General features: G+C 50.3%; 1 protein-coding gene across 3 annotated transcripts in view; it reads left to right on the top strand.

The window, feature by feature from the left end:
- Positions 1 to 19,561, top strand: part of pbx1b (pre-B-cell leukemia homeobox 1b) — a 68,149-nt gene that overhangs the window by 34,582 nt on the left and 14,006 nt on the right. The window lies entirely within an intron of this gene.

Genomic DNA, 19,561 nt, shown 5'->3' with positions numbered 1-19,561 from the left:
GTCCTTAGGTTCAGCAGTGTGTGTGTGTGTGTGTGTGTGTGTGTGTGTGTGTGTGTGTTTGAGGGTGTGTGTGTGGGTGCGTGTGCCATTAATCTTGGGGGAGAAGCTATTTTTTACAGGATACTGCTGAAGTCTGAAGCCCAATGAATCTAGTGCAGGAGAGTTTGCGGTCACCTCCTGTGCGGTCGAAGGCATCTTCGATCAAGGTGTTTTTTGTAAGTCAGAACTCCCCTGTGTGCCCCGGCAGAGGTGAACCAAACATGCCATCAGTGCGAGAGGCAGGGCTGACTGAGTTTGAAATGCGCTTCGTCTTTATCAGACCGATAGCTCCGACTGTTTTCTCCTCATAAGAATGTCATCATGCTATTCTATTTCCTGTTGCTGTTGTGTCTCCTGTCAGCGGAGAAGGGCTGCGTTCTATTCTCATACCCTTCCAGCCAGCTCAGCCCCGGCTCCCAGCTCAGCTATATTTACCGTGAAACTGCACTCTTCGTGCCTTTGAATGTTCACATGACACAGAGTTTGCACCCCGCGACTCACCGCCCGCCTGGCACACCTGTGTGCTCTCGTTCCCTCCTCTCTCTCTCTCCCTCTCTCTTTCTTTCCCTCTCTCTCTCTCTCTCTCTCTCTCTCTCTCTCTCTCTTTCTGTCTCTCTCTCTCTTTCTTTCTCCCTTTCTCTCTCCCTCTCTCTTTCTGAAAGTTGTTTTCCACCCGCTGAGGCTTGCGTCTGTCGGAGGGGGGGGGGGGGGGGGATTGGGGGCGGGGAATTGTTTTTGTTTACCGTGTCAGTGGGAGTCTGGTGCTGTTTTATGGGGACTCTTATTGATTAGCAGGGCTGTTAGTGTGTGTGTGTGTGTGTGTGTGTTTGTGTGTGTGTGTGTGTGTGTGTGTGTGTGTGTGTGTGTGTTGTGTGTGTGTGTGTGTGTGTGTGTGTGTGTGTTTTGGTTGTTTGTTGTTAGCTGGCAGAGGCATCTCTCTTTCGTCCTCCTCCTTGCAGCTGACAGTCTCTCTCCATCTCTCCTCACCTCTCCCTCCCTCCCTCCCTCTCTCTCTCTTTCTCTCTCTCTCCCTCTCTCTCTCTCGTACGTAGTTTATTTAATCTACTAGCACAGCTCCACAATAACATCCTTACAAATATGCCTGCAAAAGGAGGCAGACAGGGAGAAAAATGGCTAATTTGCTGTTCCCCACCACCTCCTCTCCTCGTCTCTCCTCTTCTCTCCTCTCCTCGCTCTCCTCTCCTCTTCCTCTCCTCGCCTCGTCTCTCCTGTGGAAATGTGGCAGCCGCGTTTGAAAGGGGATCTGTTGGCAGGTAGCTGTAAATGGCAGGGGGGCAGAGAGGAGAGGAGCAAGCGCAAGGCTGAAAATGGAGCCTATTCTCTCCCTCTGCCTCTCTTTTTATCTCTCTCTCTCCCTCTCTGCCTTTCCCTCTCCCCACTCTCCCCCTCTCCCCGTCCCCCTCTTCCACCTCTTCCCCTCTTCCCCTCTCCCCACTCTCCCTCCCTCTGTGTCTCTCTCCTACCTCTCTCTTCCTCCATCCCTCTCCCACTCTCTTTACCTCTCTCGCTTCCTCTTCACCCATCTTCCTCTCCCCTCTCCCCCCTTTCCCCTCTCCCCTCTCCCCCCTCTCCCTCTCCCCTCTCCCCTTTCCCCCCCTCCCTCCCCAGGCCTGGAGCCAAAGCGGAGCGGAGCTGTAGAAAGGTCGAGGTGTGTCTTTTGTGACCGTCTCCTCTCCACAGACAGGGGGATGGGGAGAGGGGGAGGGGGGTGGAGTGGAGGTGGTGGTGGGGAGTGAAGTGATAAAAAAGAACCCATCCTCTCTTTTTTGTCAGGGTGGTTGGTGGAGGGATAGAAAGGAGGGAGTGAGGGAAGGGGGAGGTGTTCGGTGGCGGCTCTCCCACTGCTAAAGCGAGGTGTCCGTCAGAGGCTATCTGTGTGCTGTGTGGCCCATATGTTTGGGCGCTGATAGAGAGCGGATTACTCTGTTTGGGAGCCAGATAACAGGCTGTTTATAACCTTGGCAGAGTGTGGGCCTTAATCTGGCAGCAGCATATTCCCCCCCCGCGCCCCGCTCCTCGATAAAGGCCTGTTACTGGCTTTATCGCACGGGCAGATAGAACAGCACAGCGGCACCAGGCTAAGGCTGGCAGGGTACACACACAAGCACACACACACAAGAACACATACACATGTATACACACACATACACACACACACACACAACCAAACATATGCACCCATATGCACCCATTTACACACACACATAGACATACACACACACACACACACACACACACACACACACACACACACACACACACACACACACACACACACACACACACTACATCATCCACATCCATCCACACATACACACACACAGTAAGGAAAACCCCTCTCCTGCAGACACACACACACACACACACACACACACACTCACACACACACACACACACACACACACACACATTTCTTTCACACTTTCTCTCATACACAGAAGCAGACCCTCTCCCTTCCTCTCTTCTCTCTCGCATACACACACAAACACCATCCTGCTGCTTTATTTTTAGAAGCCCCCCCCCCCCCCCCCCCCCCCACACACACACACACACACACACCACCGCCATCCCCGGAAAGACCAATCATTTCTACATCTCCCTTTCCAGGCAGCACAGGGACAATGCGACAAATTAAAGCAAGCTGCCCTCGCCACAGCCTTCCTTCCTAGGGCTATTTCCAGCACGGCCCTCTATTAGCCGTGGAGGTACAGGTGCATTTAATGAAACAAAAGAGCGCCTGCACGCATTATCTAAGGGATATCTTTGTGCGTCATAATTGGTGATACAACTGACTCGTCTGGATTTATTTCGGGGTTGAGTGAATGAGGGAGGGAGGGAGGAAGGGAGGGAAGGGAGGGAGAGAGAGAGAGAGAGAGAGAGAGAAAAAGAGAGAGCGCAAGAGAGAGAGAGTGCAAGCAAGAGAGGAAAGATCCAGGAATGAAGGTCTATTGATGGTGGAATTATATTGATCAAACTCAATTCCATCAATAAGCCTGTAATGGAGTTTGATAAAGAGTTAGGCTGTGGAGGAAGGTGTGTGTGAGTGGGTGGGTGGATGGTTGGGTGGGGGGTTGTGCTCGTGGTGTCACTTGAAGTGCAGAAATAGCCTGTATGTATGCATATCAGAGATGTTCAGCTCGGCAGATCAAGTAACTGTGTACTTTAGAATGTTCCTGTTGTAGATGGGGAAGAAAGACAGTGGAGATGTAGCACTTTGTCAGGGAATGGTCTTTTTGTTGAGCACTTTCATCTGTGGAGTTGCTGAGAATTGTGGGTATGCATTCCCCTCCTCACCCCCAGCCCTCCCTTCCCTGTGTGTGTGTGTGTGTGTGGGTGTGTGTGTGTGTGTGTGTGTGTGTGTGTGTACCAGCCCTCCCTTTCTGCTTGTGACGGCTGTGCCGCGGCACAATTATAAAGTGCTCTTTTCAGAGGGAGAGGCAAAATTGTCATCCTCGCTACAAATTGCCTGTACTTTTCCTGGGCCTTAAAGAAGATCTTTCATTCTCCTTTTACCCACTCACCATTTCTTTTTCAGACTCTGCCTCCCTCCCTCCCTCCGTCCCTCCCTCACCCTCTCCTCTCACTCTTGTTCTCCCTCTCTCTCTCTTTCTCTCTCCCTCTCCCTCCCTCTCTCCCCCTCTATCTCCCTCTCCCTCTCTCTCTATCTCTCTCTCTCTCTCTCCGCTGTCTGTGCACGGGGAAAATGGCACCCCTGCAATCAACAGCGCTGCATTTAGGAGTAAATGTAGGTATCCTGAAGCATTAGCATATGATTATTCAGACAACTGTCAGGCTAGCGGTTGAGGCTGGCAGCGAGCAGGGGGATCAGGTGCGGCACGCGCCGATGATTAGGGACCCGCCGACTGTTTTTATCAACTTCCCCAGCTTTTCAACTGGCACTCTCCACACAGCAAGTTGGCCGCAAGTTGGGTTTAAAAAAATAAATATATATACCGTGTTCTTTTGAGCTGCATTTATATATTTGGAAGTTTGTCAGGCCTTACTTTCTGTTTCTCCTCAGAAACGTTCTCTTGTGCTGTATGTCGTACGTGAATAAAGCAGCTCTGGGCCGGCTGGCTGGCAGGCTGCTTAGCTTGTAGGACGAGCGCCAGGCATTTTCTTAAAAAATCCTTGCTTCCCCTCGCGAGAAGGTACCATAAATTAGCCGCAGCCCCCTTTCTCCGAGCGAGAATAGGCGTGCCAGCCGAACACACACTCCGCTCCGGCTACGCCGAGGAGGCCCGGCTTCCTGGAGGAGTCTCGGGAGGAGCGCTGCATCTAGGTCAGAGAGTTTTATAATCCAGCAGCCAGCATCTCCACACAACTGAGCAGGCAGGAGGAGATCCTGGGAGAATGGTGCAGCAGTGAGCTGCTCTTCAGTTGCACTCTTCTTTCTTTTAAAAAATGAAGATGGAGACTCATACACACGCACACACACACACACACACACACACAAACACACACACACAAACACACACACACACACACACACACACACACACACACACACACACACACACACACACACCACACACACACACACACACACACACACACACACACACACAGATACTGAGGTAAAGATGAGTGTTTTCACAGTTTGGGCCACAAGTTCAAACTTCTACAAGCGGGTCTAGTGTCTTTACTTCACTTTTTGCCCAAGTAGTGTAGCCTATGAAAAATACAAATCCATCCATCTATGTCAATAATATATCAAATGTATATAAATGTAGCTGTATACATACGTATGTGTCTACCTGTATTATAGAAGTATTCATTCAGGTAAAACAGTGTGATTCTGAGTAATTGGTTATGAGGCCCTGTAATGTTGTTATTGATGAATATTTGATTCCACTGAAGATCAGCCATTATCCTTGCACTCAGTATTGACTCATTGATTTAAGGCCCATGTGGAAGTGAGGCTTATCTCTCTGTGTTCAGCCCTGTGACAGTCAGAGAGACCCCCCCCCCCCTCCTTCAGACGCCGGCGCTCGCAGACTCATTATTCTTTTGTACTCTGTCTCTCAGTGATGGCGTGTGATCTTCAACACGAGACATGATCTTTGGTCAGCCTGTCTGTCTGTCTTTCTCTCCCTCAGACTTCATTGCATTTTTTCTCTCATCCCCTCTTTCTTTCCCTCACCCTCTCTTTCTTTCTTTCTTTCTTTCTCACTCTTTCTCCCCTCTCACACACCCTCACCCATCTTTTTTCTTCCTTCTTCTTTGTGTGTGTGTGTGTGTGTGTGTGTGTGTGTGTGTGTGTGTGTGTGCGTGCTTCTTGATTGACAGCAGGGGGTCCATCCTGACCTATATTTGCATCTGCTCTCTAACCCACATTGGGCTGTGGTGGCGGCGTGGTGGTGGTGGTGGTGGTGGTGGTGGTGGTGGTGGTGGTGGTGGTGGCGGTGATAATGAGTGCACTGGCCGCTTGTGATGCTTGGCTACTTGTGTGGCTTTCATCTCCTGCAGGAGCAGAGGGCCGCTGTGGCTGCGGAGGGGCCTTTGTGTCCCCAGGGTCCGCTGTCTGCTGCCCCAGAGAGGGCCGTTCCCATCCGCCTGCCCAGCCACGGACCCTCAGCGGGGGCAGTGTTGTATGTGTGTGTGTGTGTGTGTGTGTACGTGTGTGTCTATGGGGGGTTAGTGGTGGTGGGTGGCTCATTACAATTCATAGGCCAGAATCACTGGACACTCGAGTGACTTCTGGAGGAGAGATATCAATCTCGCCAGCGTTCCTTTGTCCTGGCCGCTGTTGGGGTGTGTGTTGGGGTGTGTATTGGGGTGTTTCTGGTGTTCTCTACTCTCCGATGGTCACAGATGTTGAGGTTGCTCCGCTTATATTAGATTTGGGTTTATTAATACGGAGCGAGCGTTTCATTTCATTTCCAATTCGACAGGCAACGGCGACGACAGCGATCGGTCATCGCTCCTCAAAGCGGCGCGTGAAAAGTAATGGGATATGACGTGTTTTTGATGCCTCTCCCTCTCCACACTCCTGAGTGGCAGAAACAAAGTCGTTCTGGCAGCAACTTGTACACAAACTATCCCAAATAGAGAGGCCTCGTGGGATTTCACTGTTGACTGCCGCTGTAAAACTATCTCACTCCCTCTCTCTCTCTCTCTCCCACTCCCACTCCCTCTCTCTCTATCTCTCTCTCTCCCACTCCTCCCTATCTCTTTCTCTCTCTATCTATCTCTCTCTCCACTCCCTCTCTCTCTATCTCTATCTCTCTCTCTCCACTCTTCCTCTCTCTCTACCTTTCTCTCTCTATCTCTCTCTCTCTCTCTCTCTCTCTCTTTCCCTCTCTATCTATCTCTCTCTCTCCCTCTCTCTCTCTTTATCTGTCTCTCTCTCCCTCTCTCTCTCTCTCTCTCTCCTTCTCTGGCAGAAATGCGCAGACTGTGTCTGCAGATGCTACACGAGCATGCCAAGGTTGACTGATGAATGCACACCAAAAAAAAACACATCCATGTATGTTGCTAATGCGACATATTCTTCAACGCAAGGCGAGGCTTCTGAGGTGTCACCAGTCTCCTTAATATAGCACAACGCTCCACAACAGGCTCTCTGCTCTCTTCTTCTTCTTCTCTCTCTCCCTCTCTCTCTCTGTAGTCTTCAGAGAAAGAAACCATTGTTTTGCTCTCGTACGTTTCCAGAGGTCTCGTCCCTTGGCGCGGGCATCAGATCCAGAGAGTTTCATGCAGCGGCGGTGGAGTCGTACTGTGCACAGCGCTTCGTACTGTGCACAGCGCTATTCTCAGGAGTGTTTGATTTTGTCGTGTCAGTACATTCTTCCAACGCCCCTGCCACCCACGCCCCGGCGGGTTTTGGGTCTGTGGTTTGCCCCCCAATGGAAGGTGTTGGGTGGGTCAGTTTTCTCTCCGCCTCCAATGTATGGTCCCGTTTTTAACTTTTCATTTTTCCCTCCCTCACCAGTCTGGATTCTCTCAGCCAAAAAGCAACCGTCTCTTCATTTCAGCCTCCTTCCTTTTTAAACATTCCCTCCTATCATTTTTATTTATTTGTGCCTTCCACCAGTTTCCACGAGTGCCCGCCCTGGCCGGAGCATGATTCAGTGGAGCTCATATTTTCTTAGTAAGAGGAGTGTGGAGCGGCCGGCGTCCTCCCTCTAAGATAAATGAACTGCTCCTCGCCCGCTCCACCTTAATCTCCGAGGACATGCTCCCACCCTCCCAGAACAGCGCCAGGGGGAGCGCCCCTTTGCTGTAAGGTCTGCAGGCGTCGCCCTGATGGTCCGCTCCGCCGCCGTCCCCTGGGCTTGCTCTCATCATGACACAACATCATGGAGAGATGGCTGGCTGGCTGGCTGGCTGGCTGGCTGTGTGGATGTCTGGCTCAAACTCACGTGTCTGCTAGTGGCCCAGCTTTGGCTCACATAGATGTATGTTCCTCTGCCTGTGTGTGTGTGTGTGTGTGTGTCTGTGTCTGTGTCTGTGTGTGTATGTTTGTTTATATGTGTGACGCTAAAATACAAAACCCTATTATTTCGATGGCTTAAATAGCACTGGTCCCAGAAGCCGGTTGTAATATTGTAATGAGAGCTGGAGAGCCCCCAGCTCGTCGTCGCCATGCTGACTGCTGCTCGGCAACTCATCTGCTGCTGCTGCCTACAACCCCCCACCACCCACCCCCCACCCCCACCCACCCATAAAACTGCATAGTAAGAGCCTCATTAATAATGCAGCTCATTAAAGTGTGTAATTAATCGGGAGCAGTGTAACAGGGAGAGACCGCCGTTCACAGGGAGCGCTGCCGAACCCCGCTGAGAACGCGGCAGCCACACTGCATACGGCACAGCCAGATGCATTATTTATCCCTCACAGAGGGAGAGGGGGAGGGAGAGAGAGGAGAGGAGAGAGGGAGAGGGAGAGGGAGAGGGAGAGAAGAGAGGGAGAGAGAGAGAGAGAGAGAGAGAGAAGAGAGAGAGGGAGAGAGAGAGAGGCAGAGAGAAGGGGAGAGGAAGAAAGAGAGAGGGCGAAACATGGGGAGAAGTGAGGGGGAATAAAGATGGGGGAGCAAAAGAGAGCGGAAGAGAAGGAGGAATGGGAGAGAAGGAGAAAGCATGGGGGTTGTAAGGAAGGAGAGAGAGAGGGAGATTGTGAATGAGAGAAAGATCTTGCACTGACGTGCCCAGAGACATCTTCAGGCATCACAGCGAATCAGGAATGCAGTAGGATTGCTGAATTCAGAGGGCAAATTGTGTGTGTGTGTGTGTGTGTGTGTGTGTGTGTGTGTGTGTGTGTGTGTGTGTGTGTGTGTGCATGAAGATCATACACACACACTAGTTACGTCCATCAGTAAACATTAGCGACAGTGTTTCTACATGGAACTCTATTCATTAGAGTTGGGCTAATGCCTGGCCTTTCTCTTTGACAGTGTTGTATTTTGCCTGGTGTGAAATACAGACATCCTCTGATGCACTGCCTCATCCATAGCCTCACCAACCGCCATTTTGGCTCCTGTTTGTTGGTGCCTGTATGGAGAGGGTTGCAGGCTTCCAGACGCTTCCTCTATGCATCCCCACCATCTCAGGAGATCTGGGGGACACAGGGGAACTCATAATCGCACTCTATGATGCATGGATCTGTAAATATGATGGAGGAAACAAAAGTGGGTTTCAAACTCCCAGCAGTCCCACCCTATGCCCCCATATAGTCAGAAGGGTGGTTGGGTGTGTGTGTGTGTGTGTGTGTGTGTGTGTGTGTGTGTGTGTGTGTGTCTGTGTGTTTGTTTGTTTTTATATGTTTCCCATGTTGGTAAGCAGTATGGCACTGCAGGAGGCCCTTGGCTTGTTATGGGCTCTTGTAGTCTGCGTTGGATGCACACACACACACACACACACACACAGTGTTGTGTAAATCATATTCCACTTGCTGAGGAGCGTGTAACAGGTCGCGCAAAAAAATTAACTGTCATCGAAAGGGTGCTCTCTGCGTGACGAGCTTTAGCCAACAACCGCCCGCCTCCCCGCCCAAACCCCCCCACCTCCCCAACCCGTCCGCCACTCCAGATGTGCCTTAATTTACTGCGACTTGGCTAATCATAGTAATTAAGGATTAATTACTGTTAATCACTTTTACATAAACTTGTTGGCAGTGAGAGAGCGGGCGCCCGCTTTGTGAAATGTGCCATGCTGACGAACACAGACGGTGAGGCCGGGAGGGAGGGAGGGAGGGAGGGAGGGAGGGAGAGAGGGAGAGAGAGAGAGAGAGAGAGAGAGAGAGAGAGAGAGAGAGAGAGAGAGAGAGAGAGAGAGAGAGAGAGAGAGAGAGAGAGAGAGAGAGAGAGAGAGAGAGAGAGAGAGAGAGAGAGAGAGAGAGAGAGAGAGAGAGAGAGAGAGAGAGAGAGAGAGAGAGAGAGAGGAGGGAGAATGATAAAACTGGCATCCATCTCAGGCGGGATGGTTCTAGTAGAATTTTCCGTGAGCATCCACTAATAATTCCCATGTTCAGCACCCATAACGCGCTCCGACACAAACACCTCCGCGCTGGCGGCCCGGACGAGCCCGAACCCGGCCCGTGTTACATCTCGCTGAACACTGCTTCCCCACCCCACTGGCTCCAGAAATGTACACTTCACTCAGAGCATTGTGGGTAGTATGTACTTGACTAGTGTCCATAGCATTTATGTTTCAAACCTTGAAAACAATTCACAATTCCACTGTAAATTTGAAACGAGTAACCAGTTCTAGTGAAAGTTCCACTATGGTATTTGGTGAGTATGTACAGTTCAGGGTTCCATATCTGTGCAGTGGTTTAAAAAAAAGATTAGATGACCTGCTTACTCATCTAGTAAACTTGCCTAGTTATTATAAAGAGGGTGAACTTCTATAGTGACCGCTCCATATGGCTAAAGGTAGTTAAGCCCGTCCGGTGAAGGTGGTTGTTTGGGAAGAGAAGTCTGTGTGAGCGTGTGTCCAAGTGATAAGCTGAGGGCTGCAGGCTGCCAGTGTCCTTGCAGGGCCGACCTACAGAGTAATGGGGACATGGTAATGGGGTATAGTGCTGTCCTCTGACAGAGAGAGATGCAGTCACCGGTGACACGGCACACACCTCTCCTGCCCCACTGACACCCAGCACTGGAGGGTGGGGTGGGGTGGGGGGGGGGCGGGGGGGGGTGGAGGTTGTTAACAGAAGACAGCAAGGTGGATGGAGGTCAGGAAAGATGGTGGGTGGGTGGAGGGAGATGGGGTTAAAGTTGGGGGAGTGTGTGTGTGTCTGTGTTGGGTGGGTACAAGGTTGTTGTCTGCGCCGCATTCCTCCTTCTCCGGGCTGAGGGGCTTTAGTTGGGTGGCCAAGGCTGTGGTCAACTCCACGTCCTGGGCCGGTCTGAGGCACTGACATGCTTACTGACGCCTCCCCTGGGCCGGGCTGAGGCACTGACATGCTTACTGACGCCTCCCCTGGGCCGGGCTGAGGCACTGACATGCTTACTGACGCCTCCCCTGGGCCGGTCTGAGGCACTGACATGCTTACTGACGCCTCCCCTGGGCCGGGCTGAGGCACTGACATGCTTACTGACGCCTCCCCTGGGCCGGGCTGAGGCACTGACATGCTTACTGACGCCTCCCCTGGGCCGGTCTGAAGCACTGACATCACGTCCTGGACTGGTCTGAGGCACTGACATCACATCCTGCGCCAGTCTGAGGCACTGACATGCCTACTTACGCCTCCACTGGGCGGTCTGAGGCACTGACCTGCTTACTGACGCCTCCTGAAGAAATGGTTATAATAAGTGGCTGGAGGGGAGCTTTAATGACCTAGGATGCGGCGACCCGAGCTAGCGCTCCGCGCCCTGGGGGCCAGGAGGAGGCTCACACACACACACACACACACACACACACACACACACACACACACACACACACACACACACTCCCTCACTCACACGCACTTTGGGGGCCAGGAGGAGGCTGACAGAGGGCACCCTTAGCACCCCACTGCCTCTTCCTGTTTGTGCCGGCACGGTCCACCTAACGGCTCCTCTCACCTCTCTCCTCAAGGCCGGGGTAGAGATGGCACCATTGCGTGATATAACGCTAACACACGCACACCCACACACACACAGGATCCGACGCAGTGGAGCTTTGCAGTCAGAGTGAGCATTTTCTTCTCTCTTTTGGGTCTTCCTCTTTATGAAAGTGTTTGAAGTTTTCAAATGATTCAGTGGTGTTATGCAGCGCTGGTCACCAGGGCAGAAGGAACCGGGCTTTCATGGCTCTTCATTTGGGGACAGGGCAGCGCTTGATATTTAAGCCATACCCCACGCCCTGTCTGTTTGTCAGATGATGTACATGTGCCAAAAATCTCTCTCTCTCTCCCTCTCTCTTTCTTTCTATTTATTCCTTTCCTCCTCCTCCTCTCTCTCTCTCTCTCTCTCTCTCTCTCTCTCTCTCTCTCTCTCTCTCTCTCTCTATGTCTCGCCCTTAGGCGTCCCGTACAGCATTAGCGCTCTGTGTAGAACCCAAGTCAGATGAGATCAGGCGCATAGATCATATATATTTAAGCCGCTGCCTGCAAGATAGAAAGAGATACCACTAGCCCCAGGCCTCATATACTGGGTCTTGTGAATAAGGAGCGCCATTTTCCTAATGAATGCCTCTCGCATGAAGCCCCGACCCTCGGAGATCTCCCTACCCAGTGCCTGATTCTCATCTTCACCTGCCCCCGGGCCACGGGCCACGGCTCGGCCAGTAATGATTATAATTAGCATTATTAGAGCAGGAGAGGGTGATGGGGGGTGGTTGTGGTGTCGGTGGGGCTGGGGGTGGGGTGGTGGTGGTGGTGGTGGTGGTGTTTCAGGGGTGGTGGTGGTGGGGTTTGAGGATGGGTGCCCTAACGAAGGGCCTCGCCGGTCCTCCTCGCCTTGGAACTGCTGGTCCCTGGGAGCGCGGGAGAAAGGGGGAACTGGAAGCCACCAAATCGCTCTAATGTGACGCCTGTCAGCTTCGCTTCCGCCGGTTGTCACGGCGGCGACGCGCGCCCAGGCTCATTCTTTTAATTGACTTTTTAATTTTATGATTCGATTTCAGTTTTTTAATTAACTGTCCTTCGACCTACCTTTCACTCGTCCTCGTGGTTAATTTCCCCCCTTTGACCCCCCCCCCCCCCCCTCCTCGTGAAATCCAGTCTAAACAGCCAACAGCATCAGAGATACTTCCTCATACTGAAAATATAGAACAAAAATTATATTTAAAGAAGAACAAGTGTATTTGCATGGTGTTACAAAGGATTTATTCAAAAAATAATCAAAATCAAGTGCAATGGTGTCCACCCCTTGGTTGGCAGCGGTAATTGTGTAATAAATATTTATGATACAGCGTGAGCAGCTTTTGTAGATTCTCCATGTATCTCCCTCACAGTGTGTTTTTTTCCCCCTCTCCTCCTTTTGCCCCAGCCTGTGGATGTTGTGGTAAAGAGGCTTCATGCCAGTTAACTGCAAAAGGGAAGTGAGGAGGAGGTGGCCTGCTTTTAACAGTTTGAAGCCTGTCGTCCTCCTCCCGGTGCGTGTTGCCTCCTTTTCCGTTCCAGTACACTTGCGACTGCATAATGAATTATGCCGATGTTGAATTAGCATGTAGCTGTCGCTTCGACTCTGGAGCCTGCCTCGTGACAGGACCACCGTAGCACAGGCCCCGCGCCGAGCCACCATGATTTATTAACTGCTAAAGCCACAATGAAGTGTGCCCACTGAATCACCAATGCAAACAAATAGGACCAGTGCTGTCAGAATAAATCTACAGCGACAGGCCCAAACCAACCCAGTTCCGAAGGGTTAATTAGGCTAAAGGCTCTCTCTTTTCGCCCCCCCTTGTTCGCACTCTATTTATGAAGAGATGTTGTTTTTGTTTTGGTGCCTGTGGTGTATTTTTATGTTGCTAGTTGATTTTTGTGCCTATTGAACTGTATTTGATGGGTACTGAGAACATTAGATTCATTCTGCTGTGGTGTGGATTTTGAACTTGGAAAAATCTATATTTAAATTTAAATCTGCAAAGAAATTCAAGTACATTGCAGAGTATTTTCTTTTTACAACATATTTAGGTATATTTGATATTCAGGTATTATCTCATGTATATGTTTAAAAATAAGCATATTTGTATTATTGTATTATTTCATTCAGGAATGAAATGCCAGTGTCCATTTTGTTTCCTTGTAACATTTAAGCGTTCAAGCTCAGCAACATGCTTGCTTTGGCTACCAAGGTGTTACTGTGGTAGCTAGACTGTGCTCTGCACTGACCACTCTCAAGTGTCAGTTTGGCTGTCTCTCTGCACCCCCCCCATCACCCCTCTACCCCCCCACCGTGCCCGTCCCCGGGTGCAGTGCCTTGTCTCCTGTTACAGCGCCGCAATGTGAAATGGAGCCTCTCCAAAGGTGCCAGGCAGCGTGAAGACCCCTATGGTCGCATGCCCGCCCTCTATGCCCATACATCTGGCTAACAATGACAGGAATGCCCCCAACATCATTAATTAAACATTAGTGTGCCCGCCTCCTCCGCTCCTCCACCCTCCTCCACTCCCTCCTCTATCAGTGGATCTCCACCGTGGGGTCTGCCCAGTCCTGCCAGCAACGTAGCCTGTCTGCATGCCGGAGAAATTCAGAAGGGGATTAGGCGGCGTATGGCTTTTGACAGGCAGGCGTTATCCGCTGCTAATGGGCGAGGATAAGATATCTGGACATGGTGTGTTGCGACTCTCTGGGTCAGATATTGTAATGCCGTTTAGAGAGACCCAGATCAGAGCGGGGCAGAGCGTGGGCAGTGAGGTGAGGTGATGCTTGGCACATGGCTTAGATCCCGGTCCTACCCTCGGCTACTGATACTCCACGTGAGGGATAATGCACAGTTCGGTGGTCATTCTGGGAAAATAAATCCCAATAGGAATTGTGGAGTCCTGAGGGGATTACTTTTTTAAGAATGACCGGCACACTGTGTTATATGGTTACCTGTCAAAATGATTTCTCCAAAATATACTGTATATATTTTTTTAATGATTTTATTGCCGTTTTGTGGATTCCGCTGAGGAAGAGTTCTTCACACAAATAGAGCTTGTGTAGCAATGTAATACTTGCTAGACACATAAAGAATACAGAAGTGAATGCAAAGAATCCCCTCGTCCTCTGATCCCTTTCTCCTCATAGTGGTGTGTTTGTCACGGTGGGTAACGTATTCATGTGGTCTGCCCTAAGCTTGGTGTTTATGTCTGCTTAAGGCAGGTGTCAGGACATGTAGTCCACCATGGGTGACCACGCAGGGCCAGCAGCCTGGGGTTCTTTAAGTGTGTCGCTGCATATTTGAAAGTCATCCTCCACCCTGTGTGCATACGAACCAAAGCTCTGGAGCGGGACTCTTGCTCTCTCTCTCGCTCTCTCTCTTTCTGTCTCTCTCTCTCTCTCTCTCTATCCCTCTCCTCTCTTCTCTTCTCTTCTCTTCTCTTCTCCTCTCCTCTCAGACACGCTTCAGTCACTAGAAAAGAGAGCTGAAGAGGAGAAGAGAGGAGAGGAGAGGGATTTGTCTTCTGTCTTTGTTCAATTAAAAAACCTACCCAAACCCTCCCCACCCTTACTCCCACACTCCAACCCTGGGCTCACAGTTAAGCCGAAACGAGACGCATCTCCATTTCAATTAATATTTCAGCATTCAAAGGGCGCCCTCTCATAAAGATGGCGGCCATTTTGGATGTTTGGTTAATGGAAAATGAAGAAGGGAGAGCGAGAGAGAGGGAGGCATACGCACTCGTTTCTGCTTTTCTGGGGAAACAAGGGGAGGGGAGAGTAGGACAGAGGGAGAATTAAAATGGGGGAGAGAGAGAGGGAGAGAGATAGAAAGGGAAAGGTGAGAGAGAAAGAGAGAGAGGGAGAGAGAGAGAGGGAGAGAAAGAGAGATGCATAAATCGTCCCTATGCCTGATCCTCCTCTAGAAACACAGCTGGACATGGAATAAATAGTGGGCCGATAAATGGCCAGCGAGTTAAAGGGATCCGTCCTGCGCTCTTATCTTTATGGGGTTTGGATTAAATATTGATTGGGTTTGTTGAAGGCTGGATGCAACGGGAGGTGAGCTTGTGCCTGGCGTTTGTTTTGATGTGAGTGCGGTTTCGCCCCGCCATAAATGGATGAAGACTGCTTCAGAATTATGATTTTTTTTTTTTAAGGAGGAGGTTCTGGGTTTGGGAGGGTGCTCGATGTGACGTGATGACAAAACGAACCATCTGCCTCGGCCTTGAGATGCCACGCCTGGCTGTTATGACAGGCCACTGAGCGCCGAGAGAAAGGAAGAATGAGGAGTGGGGCGGGGGTGGGGGAGGGAGAGAATTAACGGATCTTATCTCCCATCATGGCTCACACTGAGTGGAGAGGAGCCTGTGTGCGCTCCGTGTCTCAGAGTAATGCATATCCCTGCGCATGGCTGAGGGCATCAAGTGAGATGAAGAAAGAGAGAAGCTAACTTGCCTAGTATGAATCGATCAGTGTAATGCTTCTGCCTTCTCTCTCTTTCACTCTCTCTCTCTCTCTCTCCCACTCTCTCTCTCTCTTTCTCTCCCTCTCTCTCTCACTCTCCCACTCTCTCTCTCTCTCTCTCTCTGTCCCTCACTCTCCCTTTCTCTCGCTTTGCCATGTTGGCAGAGGGAGGCTGGGTCACATCAGCACAGCCATCAGCCATCCTCACTGCCATATCCCTCCCTCTCCCCCTGCCCCCCTCCCTCCAGCTTTCATATAGCCCAGGATAAAAGGCTGGCTAATCGGTTACCAAGAGGGACTGGCGGGCTGGCAACAGGGGAGAGGAATTAGGCCTTGTCTAACAACAAGCCATCTTTGAAACGACTCCAAGTGGGGGGGAAATAGCTCCAGAGCGAATGGGTGAGTTGTCTGAAAATAAAAGAGGGAGAGAGAGAAGAATGGGGGGGGGGGGGGGGGGGGGGGGAGGAAGGGGAAGGAGCGAGTGAGAGAGAGACACACAGAGAAAAAGAGAAAGAGAGAGAGAGAGAGCGTAAAAAGGGAGGTTTGAAATTGCACACGGGTAATTGTTTATCCCTGGGAGCAGGCTTGATGTTGGTCGGCGGGTGGTTAAGTAAGTTCAACAGCCCGCGTTTGACAGGGGAGGGCCGCGCAGACCCAAGGCTGGAAAATATTAGGAGGAATCAATTAGCCTGCCATTAGAGAGTGAAGTGGTCCTTACTGAGTCGTGTAATTATGACCCACAGCAAAGCCAATTTTATGGAAACAGTTTCACCCCACCTCCCCCCACCCCATCTCTCTTCTTTTTCTCTTAACCTAATTGTATGCATTTGCCATAATCCATTTTTGTGGTTTTAATTGTGCACTTTGGGATCCGACTGAAGGATGCACATATTTGCTTTTTCTTATTTATCCGATGTGTTCTTAAGCCCCTTGGACTGTTCTCAATATGTAGTGGTTACAGCATGTTTTTGACTGTGTCCAAAACACCCCTCTCCACTCCCCCCTCCGACTAATGGCACCCCTCACCGCATGACTTCAGAATAATCCTCGGCTATTGTTTCTCAACCAACTAAAATAATAATTGCTGAAATTACGCGGATTAGCCCGAATTAAACCACTCAGTGGACTCTCATGCATCTTATATATCAGTTAGTAGAGCAACACATTAAAGCCCAATAAAAATCAATGGTGCCTAAAACCAATGAAATACGATGACAATCACAGAGCTGTAAGAAGAAAAAAAAAAGAAAAAAAAAAACCTTCACATACACACACACTGTGACAGCAGCTGTTCGTCTGGCTTGGCCAGAGAGGATGTTGCAATCAGCTGTCGATGAAGGATGACAGGCCTCTCAAAATGGCATCGTCCTCCTGTCCTGTCTGTTGCATCGCTCCTGCGCGCATCTCCCCATGACAGATGCTCTTGCCCAGGCCCCATGCAACCAGAGGACAGGTTGTAGGTTGGCTGAACAGGGGAAAAAAACACACACACACACACACACACACACACACACACATACTCCGCTATGGTTTTGCAAAACAGACAGAATGGGGGGAAAAAATTGATTGGAAGATGACTGGGACACACTTTTGTAAAGGTCAGGTTGCTAGACTTTTGTCATCGTCTGATGGAAAGTGTGTGTGATAGGTGTGTTGAGACAGTTCATTTTTCTGTCTCTAGAAGAATGACACGCTTCGCTTGTGTGTCAGTCTGCCTCGCCAGATGCAGTTGTCTTTTCGAGATGAATATCCATGCTTCGTAGACATCTATGTAACGTTCTGTTGACACTTGATCCCCGCCCTTTAGATCTTTTTAACTCTTTTTTTTTCTTTTTGAAATGAGCATATCGGATTCTTCCCTTTCACTCTTTTTTCCTCCTGAAGCTCGTAGTTCCTCTCGCCAAATGCCCCCCCCCCCGCTCTCTGCTTTAAAGACTGATGGTGGAGATGCTTCTGGCCAAGTGAAATAAACACTGGTGGATGTGAGGCCGGGACTTGGCAGACGAGAATCGAATCGTAGCATGAACGGGGGAGATTTTTATGTTCCATTTTCATTTGACAGTCTAGACGTTTTATAACACTGGGAAGAATGCTGTAGACCTCAGTCCTCTGCTCTGGGAGGCAAGGGGAGAGAGACAGAGAGAGAAAGAGATAGATAGAAAAAGAGAGTGAGAGAGTCTTCAGCTTTCTTTGTAGTTCTTTTTGCGTCTGTTTACTGCTGAGAGCTATACTTTTTAGTATCCAATGTATGCCTTGTCTTCAGGCGGTCATCCACAGGATTAGAGTTCTGGGAATCTGTGAGTTCTGAGTTCAATACATGGCGTGCGATCCTCATTCAAGATTCACTGAGTCCACTTGGAGTGGGCAGGATGTGCATGACCTTATGTTTCTCAGAGGTGCTAATCCTTCACACCCCATTAGAAACACGCAGTAGAGAGACGATGGCTGTGCATTCTTTCCTTTTTTTATGTTCAGCAACGATTTAGTTTTTTCACTTCAAATAATAAAACAAGAGCGTATGCCTGGCCTTGTGGCCTGACAGTGTTTTTAGATCCGTTGGATGTGGCCTTCGGTGCTGCCGGCTCTCGGCTTTCGCACTCTCTTGACTGTGGTATTTATGAGGTGGTTACCACAGGCAGAATGTTGTACTCGGTACGATATGTAGCTCACAAAGAGGACCCACACCAAAAAAAAAAAACAGAAAGAGAGGAAGAGAACTTGAGAGAAAGAAAAGGCTTTAGTCTTGATTTAGGGACTGTGGTAATTGTAGCCTCAGCATGGCCGAGTTTATTTAGTCTTTTGGTGGGGTCAGAGCGGAGCCCAACACCATGTGGTGTTTATGTGAGAGGGGAAAAGGGGGTTATTATTTTTACCCCCTTCTTCTTCTCGGTACCCCCCCCCCCCCCCTTATCAGGTCAGCTGAGGAATGGGTGCTAATGAAACAGGATGTTTGTACAGTCGCCAGCTCTCCATCTCTCCCTGGAGGGAAACTCCAGGCCACTCAATCTACCTCACGCTGGGCCCGCGCCCTAACCTCCTGACCTCTCCCTCTCTCTCTCTCCCCCTCTCTCTCTCTCTCTCTCTCTCTCCCACTCTCTCCCTCTCTCTCCCACTCTCTCTCTCCCTCTCTCTCCCACTCTCTCCCTCTCTCTCTCTCTCCAACTCGCCAGCAGTCTCCACATTTTGCCTCCACTTTAAAGGGGGCCGTGTGTGTGTGTGTACAGGGGGGCGGGGGTTGGTGGGGGGGTCATGTTGGGTTGCGTTGGGCATTGTTGAGGAAGACGAGGTTCTGGGGGTTGGGGGTGGAGATAGGGGTGGGGGGGGTTTTGTCCAGCAGGACTCTTTCTCATCCCACTGACTGACCCCCCCTCCGCCCCGGCCGAACCTCCAGACCCCGAGCAGCAGACTGAGGGTAATGCACCCAAGCACCAGCCATTGTCTTCGGATTAACAAAGTGCTTCCCCACTCCTTGTTCCCTTTCGGGTCAGAACAATGGGGGGCATAATAAATGAGCACACTTGAAATGGCAGCAGTCGCCGCACAGCTTTCAAAAGTCTCAAAGTCATATTTTGTGTCATTTTAAGTGTCAAAGCTCCTCAGGAATAATGCGCTGTGTATCTATACACACCTCAGATTGATTTGGCAGCTAGGGACAAGTGAAGTCAAATGGGGTAGTCATTTAAAAGGTACATGGCATAGTCTACGAATGGGCATCCACTTAACATTATATGAATATGTGTTTATGTATGGTGCATGTGTGTGTGTGTGTGTGTGTGTGTACACTTGTATTTGTGTGTTTTTTGCTTGTCAGTCTGTGTATGTTTTGTGTGCTGGTGTTGGAAGTGTTAGTGTCTGTGCTCCAGTGCTCATCAGCTGAAAATGGAGGGTGGCCTCTACCTCTGCCTGGAAACCTCAAGAGAGCCATCTAGTGGCCGAGAGTTGTAAAAACACATCAGCCTTTGTCCTCAGCAGCTCCTCTGTCAAGCATCTCCTCTCCATGGCACAGTGTAACTGTCAGTCT

The sequence above is a fragment of the Sprattus sprattus genome, assembly GCF_963457725.1.
Source record: "Sprattus sprattus genome assembly, chromosome: 2".
NCBI lineage: Eukaryota > Metazoa > Chordata > Actinopteri > Clupeiformes > Clupeidae > Sprattus > Sprattus sprattus.
The sequence above is the reverse complement of the archived record's forward strand: the minus strand, read 5'-3'. Positions and strand labels throughout refer to the sequence as shown.